A 10,829-nucleotide genomic window follows, 5' to 3' on the forward strand; every position below is an offset into this window, starting at 1 on the left:
ACTTTTTAATGGTAGCAAAAGTAAGAACAAAGACTCAAAGTGAGGCAGGTTTTTATCATCCCGACCCACGCCTGTGGAACACCCTACCTGAAGATCTGAGGGCTGCACAGAGCATCAACATTTCTAAAAAACACAGAGGGTCTTTGAATTTTATTTAATCAGTGATGGATAAAAGGCATTGATGGCTCCTATTGATACTTGACTTGAGTTTTAAACCCCATCAATTTTTGAATGAACATGAATTTATACATTTTATTTATTTATTTTTTCTTCAATTTTCTATCTCTTTATCTACACACTGAACAATATTTACACTCCACCCCTTGCTCCCATGTCTTGTCCTGTTGTAGGTTATCACATGTTTATTTGTTTGTATATTTGTTTGTTTGTTTAGATCTTGTCCAGTCAGAGTTGTGTTGCTGTATTATAATTTGCGTAATAATAATAAAAAATAAATAAATAAATAAATAAAACATTTCTAAAAACTCAAGACCGACCTTTTTAGTCTTGCTTTTAACTGAGTTTTATTCTTATAACAGTTTGATTTCACCTTACTTTATTTATTTATTTATTTATTTATTAACTAGTTCGAATTTTAGTCACTTTTATTCTATTTTATTTATTTATGTACTTATGTATTTATTTATTTTTGTAAGTATAGCATCTTATTTTCTGTTAATGGTTTAATATTTTAATTTTTTATTATCTTAGAAATGTTATTTTGGTGAGTTTAATTTCCTGTGTTGAGTTTTAACATCTTATTTTACCTCCATGAGAGTGTTTCCTCAGTTCGTTCAGAAACTTCTTTTATTTTCTATTTATCTTTTTCTTAATGTATTCTATTCTAAGTTGTTTTTATGTACAGCACTTTAGGTTACAATGTCATTGTATAAAAAGCACTTTATACATAAAGTCTGATTGATTGATTGATACAGATTTTTACTAAATGCACATGCAAACACAAACTTCTGTCTCTCAGGACAAGTCTTCAACATGAGGATTTACGGTTAGATTGTAATCAAAAGACAGATCCTGGTTTGGAGTTTCAGTCTTTTGTCCTGCAGCAAAGTTTCCCCTCCTGTCCGTCTGTCTGTGACATTGAGTGTCGTGTCTGTCTGGATTTGCCCTTCGCCACAATTTCCCCATTATGAAATGTCACATGTCAGTCAAAACTGGGCTTATTAATATATGTACTGTCCATGTGTGTGTGTGTTTGTGTGACACCACAGAGAGTGACAGACCGGCTGAGGTGTCACACTACAAGCTTCATTTCTTCCCCAGCGGTCCTACTTTGTAACAGCTCACCTGGATGACGAGGCTTGAGGTGATGTCTTCAGGAATACTTATCAAACTCTTATGTTTGATTTTTATTGACCTTATTCAGACTGCAATGAAATAACCAAGAGATGAAGAGTGAGGGAGACGGTTAGTGAGTGCCCACTGCTGCAGCTTCGTACCGTACAGTTCCTACAGGTCTGTGTTTAGTTCAAAATCATGGGTTTAATTTGAAAGTGCTTTTTATGCAGACAAAAAAGTCCAGTCACTAAAATATTTTATTGGTGTTTATAAGTTTTTAGTGTTGTAACAAGTTTTAAGGAGACTGGTGTTCATTGTATTGACTGTTCAGTTGCTAATTTTCACATGATACTGCACTGTCACACACAGTCTGTTTAATTATTGTAAAAGAGTAAAAATGGGATGCAGGACAAATTAGAAATGCTCTGCCAGCAAGTGAGTGCCTCAGTTCTCTTTCCTGGAGTATAGTTCAGGAGCAAACTGTTCAGTGAACTAAATCAATAATAGTAGGACACGAATTCCAATGTAGCACTGTATGTGTACTTATGATTGCTACAGTACTCAAATCAATTCATTTTTATTTATAAGCACGTTTCATAAATTCAAGCATGCAGCCCAAAGTGCTTCACAAAGGAGTGACAGAAATCAACAGCAAAAGGTATAATGGCAAAAAGAAAGTGATATGAAATACTAAAAAAAAAATCAGAGAAATGCCAGAAAAATACTTAAAATGAAATCATTACAATAGAATCAATAAAAAATAAATCATATAAATACCAGAAAATACAAAAATCTAAATCATTACAATAAAATAGGATATATACCAGAATGATACAAAATAAAATAATTACAATAAAATCAATGAAATCAAATCAGAATAATACAAAAAAAATACTTAAATGAATCAAAATCAATAAAATAAAATCAGACAAATACCAGAAAAATAGAATATGAAATCATAACAATAAATAAAAATAAAATAAAATCAGATAAATACCAGAAAATAAAATAAAAACATTCCAATAAAACCAATAGAATAAAGTCAGATAAATACAAGAAAAAAATAATTACAATAAAATTAATAAAATAAAATCAGAATAATACAAAAAAAAAACTTAAATGAATCAAAATCTATAAAATAAAATCAGACAAATACTAGAAAAATAGAATATTAAATAATAACAATAAATAAAAATTAAAAAAATCAGATAAATACCAGAAAATAAAATAAAAACATTACAATAAAACCAATAGAATAAAGTCAGATAAATACCTGAAAAAAATCATTACAATAAAATCGATAAGATAAAATAAAATCAGATAAATACTAGAAAATAAAATAAAAACATTACAATAAAAACAATAAATTAAATCAGATAAATATCAGAAAAATATTTTTAAAATAATTAATTACAATAAAATCAATAAAATAAAATCAGATCAATACTAGAAGAAATAAATAAATAAAATCATTACAATAAAACCAATAATATATACACAAGAAAATTCACAGGTTTCACATATGCACTATATTCTACTCAAGTGTCCTAGTGATTCCCGAAGGTGTGTGCTAGTCAGTAGTCATTGATTTTATTTGTCAAACCTGTGCTCTCCTGCAGTGACATGTCAAAATGTCTTCCATGAAAGGGCTGAAAACAATATCCATTGATAAACAATCATCATATTTATGGTACAGAGACGTTTTGGGTCACACAGGGGTCAGAGATCAACTGTGAATACGGGGTCCAGATTCCACATCACTGAATATAACTTCTCTTTTTAGCCTGAGGTTACAAAGCTACAGTCCTGTTAAGCTAATGATTACAAGAAGGCCAGAAAAATACAAAGAATCTCTTTATCTCATTCTTGCATGTTTCAGATTACAAGGAGTTTCTTTTAGTGGTCATGCTTCTCATCATGCGTCCATATTAACCATTAATCAGGCGTTTATTAGGAGTATTTAACTCACTGTATCTGATAACATGCTGAGATGACTATGAGTACAGTGCACTGCATTATAGTGTTAAAAAGTACCCAGGCCCTTTGGATGCTCATATAGGCAGCAGCTGTGCTTCATGCAGGCTGCTTCCCATGTATCTGCATTCCCCCTCTCACTATGTGTGCTTAATAAAATACAACAGATGATATTTTTAAACCCAGTTTGTTGAGAGAAAGCTGTCCCAGAAAACAGATTAATTATAAGAATGAGTACACAGACTATCACAAATGATTAGATGCCATGAAACAAGGTAAAGATAATTCTCTGTATTCTTTAATCAGACCTCCTCTTTGCTGTTTGTTTATAGGCTGCAGCACGTCATACACTTTCACCCAAGTAGGGCTTCCATAAATGCATGCCTGCAGCGTAAAAGTACGTCTCCTTTAACTAAATGCCTCCAAGCTGCCACATCCTGTCTGTACTCAGGCGGGCTGAGGACAACGATCCCCAGTGCCCAGGACTAACTGTAGCCTGTGGGAATTTTCTCATGCCGATTGTGATACGCAATCTGGGGTCACATTAGTAAGGAAATCTACAGTGGGGGTCACTAATAGTGCCGTGGGGCTTCCCAAGGCAGGCATAGCTATAAACACAGCCTTAGTCCTGGTAGATATATCCCCCTATGCTTAGTGTGTAGCTTACAATATGCTGTTACACTGATTTGTCTAGCCGGGATGCAGGGCCTCAGCCCCGCCTGTCTCCTCTGTTACCTTTCCTGACCTGTGAGAGCTCTCTGACTGTGTCTAAACCACACAGATGCTTTCAGAGGGAGAGATGAGGGATTGGTTGTGAGTGGTCGACATGAACGCTGTCAGCATGGATTGGTGAAATTGCATATTGGTGCTAGGTTGGATCCCCGGCATGGAGTGAACGCGGGGACGGGCATCAGGCGGCAGGGTGACACTTTGGGAAGAAGCTGTGAGACAGAGAGATGTAGGAAGGTCTGCCTGGGCCTCCTGCTCCTGTCGGGTCTTATTTTTGTACATCCAGAATCAAGATGAAGGTTTATGAAGAAATCAACATGAAAAACACATTTTGGCAAAAGGGTATGATATCTCTCTTTTCTTATTAAAACCTGAAACAGAAACAGCATCATGATCATTTCAGAAACAACCATCACTTTAAGTTTTTTAGTTTTATTTTGTTATTATGTCATTGACTTTTCAAAAAAAAAGAAGGAGTAAAATGTGCCCGTCACTGTTTCCCAAAAGCTCTAAGTTACATCTCTTAGTGTCTAAGTTGCAGATTAAACCCCCATAATATTTATTAATAATGTACTTCAGTGTTTGTGGACCAGTTTTAAAAGCTTACTATATAAAAGACAGCAAAACTTTCTGTGGAAGAAATCAAACTAAAGCTTCCATAAAAAAGTGGTTCAACATTCTTTGAAATAAATAAAAATAGTCTTATTTTCTGTGATATTAAATAATGGCTAAATATTGAAAATTTTAATTATATTCAACTAAAAAAAAAGAATTTCAAATTACAAAATATTCCTACACACTAACATTTCATATTAAAAAAGATAATAATAAAAATAAAAAGAGGGATTGGGGCGCTGGTGGCCTAGCAGCACACCCACATACAGAGGCTAGAGTCCTCGTTGCAGAGGTTGCCGGTTCCACTCCCGATCGCCACCATGCACTGCATGTCTTCCCCGCTCTCTGCTCCCCATGTTTCCTGTGTCTCTTCAGCTGTCCTATCATAAAGGCAAAAAAAAACAAAATATAACTCCAAAAAATTAAATAAATAAATAAATAATTTAAAAAATAAATAAATAATAATAATAATAGTAATCATAAAAAGGGGAAACCATGGAAAAATCTGTTGGTTTGTTTACTATGTCCTTCACTCAGTCTGGTAGCTGACACACAAACATTTAAAATAACTTAATTTATCACTGAATTACCTTTAATAAAGAATGTGACTGAACTATCAGAAAGATCCTTCTGAAAGAAAGGAAACCGACTTTTTATTTCTTCCTATTCCTATTTCAAATACAAATATAAAAATGCAGCAAATCCTTTCAGACCAGAAGCCGGAACCAAAAATCTTCACCAACTCTTCCTCATAAAGAGCTTTATTATCCTAACATAGACTTCCTCTTCACCAGCTCACCTGTGCACATTTTAAACCTCATTTCAAATGTAACACCTGAACATCTCCATGCGTCTCTATCACGTTGCTCTCACGGCCTACTGCAGATGACAGTAAGTCAGTCTCAGTGCAGTATAAGACTAGTGGTAGTCCGCACAGAGTGTCTTTTGGCTCCAGAGCTGCTGGCTCTCGGAGTGAAGGGGAGTCGGAAGATGCCAGAAATGTTGCACCTCTAGGCGGGGCCTTTGGGCCTTCATGACGACAACAGTGATGGGATTATAGGAACCACCCTGCTGCTCCATGCAGAAACAGGCACCCAAAGGCTAAAAACAACAAGCTGGTCCCCCACTCCTCCGTGCACACACACACACACACATGCAAATGAGTGTATGATTGAATATGTTTACGGGGGGGATGGAAGGCTTGGATGAGCCAGTGACAGGAGTGGAGTGATGACATTTTTGTGGCATTTCATGTCTTTTCCTTAACATTTGTGACACGAGATTAGCATTGGAAGGCATGCTCCTAAGTGTGTGTGTGTGTGTGTGTGTGTGTGTGTAGAAGGAGGGTGGTTGAGTCTGGCTGATCAGGAGAGACCCCCGGAGACAAACGAACAAGTAATAAAGGCACTTTCTCCATTTCCTCCTCTTCTGCTTCCATGCCAACCCACAAGGCTGAGGGACATGCTGGGGGACACAGTACCAGCTCACAGTAACAACAAACCCTGTCCCTGCCTCCCATCCAGCAGCAGTCACTTAGGACTATTAATTACTGCTCTGAATTTCCTCCTCCTTACCCGTAGCCATCCGTGTCCCCCTCAGACAAACAACCTCGGTGGGAGGATCTTGATTATTATAGCTTCTGAAAAGTCAGATTGTCTTTTATTGAAGTTGCCCACTGGCCATGCAGGTTTCTCTCCATCTCTCTCTCTCTCTCTCTCTCTCTCTCTCTCTCTCTCTCTCTCTCTCTCTCTCTCTCTCTTTCTCTGTCCCTCCCTCGCTTTGTCTCTCGTCCATGAATCAGACAAAATCTTGGAGGGAGCTGCTCTCACTGTGGCCGAGAGGTCAACAAGGAAGACTCCCAGGTTGTTGTAGATTTGAAGTCACATGAGGTTGTACCTTGGCTCGCACACATACATGCTAAGTGTTGGCTATAAACTCATGTACCTCACATGCTAAGGGCAGGCTTTGTGAGCTGTAGCCTCTGTGTGCTCCCTCACAGTGATTGCACTCAGTTCCATCCTTCACCAGCAGGGAGCACTGTGGGTCTTTCAAAGATCCCTCAGCTCCCTTCACGACCGGGACCCTGCCTCTAAAAAAGAAACTTTTAATCTGAAAGAAGAAGTCGCTGTTTAAAAGAGAGGAGATCCTGCAGAGCTCAGTATCTCTGATTGGTTTGTCACTGACATCAGACCACTTTGACTGTCTTTAGAGGAAACACATTATTATGACACGACATGAAATTAAATTTAGTGACATAATTTGGGGACTTAATTTTGTCAAGAGAAAGTGCACGTTCTGCACGTGAGCGTGTATCTAGGCCGTGTGAATGGAGGATGTGGATCGTTGGTGGAACACGCTACCAAATTAAGAAATACTCAGATTTGGTGGAGCTCTTTTGAGTGTCCTCTTTTCCAAAAGTGGCACATTATTGATTTCACTTTTTCTTTTTGCACTCTTCAGAGGGTTTGAGAAGAGAGTGTAAAAATCTCATTTAATCATTTTGAGGGGTTAAAATAATCCACCTTGGGGCGCTGGTGGCTTAGAGGTCTAAGCGCCCCATGAACAGAGGCTGCAGTCCTCGTCACCGAGGTCCCTGGTTCGACTACCGGCCGCGACCATTTCCTGCATGTCTTTTCCACTCTCTGCTCCCCACATTTCCTGTCTCTCTTCAGCTGTCCTATCAATAAAGGCATAAAGCCCAAATATATATTAATAATAATAATAATAATAATAATCCACCTTCATTTAGACTGCAGACTTTAAAACATGCAAAATCAGGTGTGAGAACACTCTAAGCAAACCTCCGCCTGGATCCTAACCCTCCGACTCATCCGTCTCTGTGTCTTCAACACATTAGTTTGATTCACTACCTCTGGAGTGGGAAAGTGAAAGCTCAGGCCGGCACTTGTCTCTCCTATGACTGTGTCCACTATATCCCTTTCGTGTGGCGCTTTATGGCCTTCGAGAGAGAGGTGGAAGGGACATGTATGTGTGTGACTGAGAGGGAAGATGGAGAGTCAGGGGTTGGGTTGGGGGAGTTGGAGAGACAGATATAGGGAGATTCAGAGGGTTATTTGTCCCTCTTCTCCTTTCTGAGAGCTAGGAATCATGGTCTGCATGACAGGTCGCCATCCCCCATCGGGGGTGATCTATATGAGACCCTCTTTATTGGCAATTTCGACCCAGGGACAGATGAGACTGCAGCCAGCCAGCCGGACAGCCAGACTATGATGAAAGCGCCCAGGACTCACCTGTGACTCTCGCACTGAAGGCGAGAGAAATAATGCATCAGAGGTTATATGTGGAGCTATGTGTGCTGTGTAGATGTACGAGCCAAGAGTGTGTGTCTGAATGTGTGTGTGTGTGTGTGGTAGAAATAATGTATGGCTGCTGTCATGCCCAGAGGTCTCTGTTTAGTATGGAGAGAATCACTGAGCTGTGTTGCAGGCAGATTTGGATTGAGATGGTTTGGATACTTTACATATTGTCAGAATGTAGGGTAAATAATTCAACTCAGAGCAACAGTCAAGAATCTGTCCCTGACTTATTGCTTTTGGCTTCCTCGGAGTAACAGGGCTGTTGAACATGTCTGTTCCATAACAAAGCCCGTACAGCACTGCATGTGAATCTATCTGTGTTCTATGAGGGGAAGTCTGCTCAGCCCGAGTGTTAAAAACATTAAAAAGCATTCTAAAACCAGGATGTAACGCTGATTGTAATAAAACATTAAAGGCAGCATAAGCACTAAAACATTACTTTCACATTCTGACTGAACTGAAACAGAGCTCCATTCTCCCACAGACTTTTCTTAACATCCTGCACTTGGTAACACTGATATCACATTCAGCCCTCCTCTCCCAAGTCTGCGAAACACATTTCCCATTTTTCAAAGTCTTGAATCGCACGAGGCAAATCACTGGGAACTAGCATGACAACATTCAAGCTCTGAGCAGACAATATATCCCCGGGCCATTCCTCCATCCAACGCGCTGCTGAATGAAAGACAGAAGCTTGCAAAGCGACGAACACCATGAAATAGCCCTGTAATGAACAATTGCTCTCATATGAGGAGGCCTGTTCAGACAGGACCAGCCATTAGGCCTGTCTCTCTCTGTTCACCCCTAATCGATTAGTACAGTCTGCAAAGCATTGATCAGCGCTTCACTTTCAAGTGCCGGTAAGTCGGGAGGGGGGGGTTAGAAAATACAGAGTTAACTGAACTGAATAGATTTAGAGAGGAGCTAACTAAAATATGCATTCATGCTTCTGAATAAAGTTTAACAACAGAAGGAGAGTTTCAGCCTCAATATTCTGAGAATAGTGTTTTGAGTACATGCACAGTAGAATCTGCAGAGCATGTTCCCTGATGGTCTTAAAGGTGCTGAGGGTCTCAGATGCCCCACTTCCCTCTACTGCTTAAAAACGTATTTCATGCTGACAAGTTATTAGTGTGTCCGAATGTAAGAGCTAAAAAGAAACACAACTTAGACTCATTACTTCAGCTGTTAAATACAATGTATGATTATGTGTTGCATTTTTTGTTATGCGTCTTTAAGTGAAACACAGAACGAGTGCTTTATATGAACCCACAGCCGTGATAATGTGCAGTGCTTTATATTGATGTAATAACAATGTTTTTTGGTCATTAGCCAATTTTTGAATTTTGAGCCGGCTGTTGCTCAGTGGGTATCAGTCGTCTATCAATAGGAAGGTTGGCGGTTCGATCCCAGCTCCTGCAGTCACATGCTGAAGTGTCCTTGAGTAAGACACTGAACCCCAACATGCTCCCTCTGTTGTTCAGAGGTGTGTGAATGTGTGTGAATGAGATTACCTAACACTGATGGTCCCTATAGCTGCCTAAAGCATCAGTGAGTGAATGTCTCTCTTTTAGCTGGGTTTTATTCTTTTAACAGTTTTATTTCTTACTTTATTTAAACATTTATTATCTAGTTCAAATGTATACTATTTTATTTTATTTATTCATTTATTTTAAGTATAGCATCAAATTTTCTTTTTAATGGTTTCATATTTTAGTGTTTTATTATCATATTCATGTATTTTATTTTGGTGAGTTCAGTTTCCTGTGTTGAGTTTAAACATCTTATGTTTCCTCCAGTGTTTCCTCATTAAGATATCATGAGAGTGTTTCCTCAGTTCATTCAAAACTTCTTTTTTATTTTCTATTTATTTATTTGTTTAATTTTTATTGTTATTATTATAATTGTTGCATATATTGTGTTCTTAGCCTTAGGATCGTGGGCTGGGTTTGGGATTAGGATGTCTAGGATATCTTTCTTTTTTTAACATATTCTATTTGAAGTTTTTTTTATGTACAGCACTTTGTTACAATCTCATTGTATGAAATGCGCTTTTTTAAATAAAGTCTTATTGATTGATTGATTGATTGATTGATTGATTGATTGATTGATCGATCGATCGATTGATTGATTGATTGATTGATTGATTGATTGATTGATTGATTGATTGATTGATTGATTGATTGATTGATTGATTGATTGAGGGAATTTGGTGTGAATGGGTGAATGTGACACGTAGAGTAAAAGAGCTTTGAGTGCTCAGAAAGAAAAGAGATATAGAAGTCTTTTTACCATGGTATGTGAAGCCATGTTTTTGGCATGGAGACGGTTAAAACCACTCTACATGTTAATGCATAGGGTTTAATTTCTGGAAAAAAAACTATATTCATTTTGCAGCCATCATTTTTGGAAGAAAACAACAAGTTTCCCCCTAAACACTGTAGATTATACAACAACAATAACAGGAATACAAGGGTAGTGACACCTCTGTCAAAGATTATCTTTAGCTGAGTTATAATGCGATATACGGCACAACTTACTTATTACATGAACATCAAAGTTGTAAAAATAATAATATGGGACTGAATTAATAAATGATCTCAAGAGTTTTAAGAACATACACTACCAGTCAAATGTTTGGAAACACCTTCTCATTCAAGGGTTTGTATTTCTTGTAATGATTGTAAACACTGTAGGTTAATCCTGAAGACATCAAAACTATGAAAGAACATATATGGAATTATTGAATGAATAAAAAAGTGTTAAACAAAGCAAAATCTGTTTTATATTTTAGATTCTGTAAAGTAGCCCCCTTTTTCCTTCATGACAGCTTTGCACACTCTTGGTATTCTCTCAGTCTGCTTCATGAAGTGGTCTCCTGGAATGGTTTCTAATGAA

This window comes from Notolabrus celidotus, chromosome 17 (assembly GCF_009762535.1).
Source record: "Notolabrus celidotus isolate fNotCel1 chromosome 17, fNotCel1.pri, whole genome shotgun sequence".
Lineage (NCBI taxonomy): Eukaryota > Metazoa > Chordata > Actinopteri > Labriformes > Labridae > Notolabrus > Notolabrus celidotus.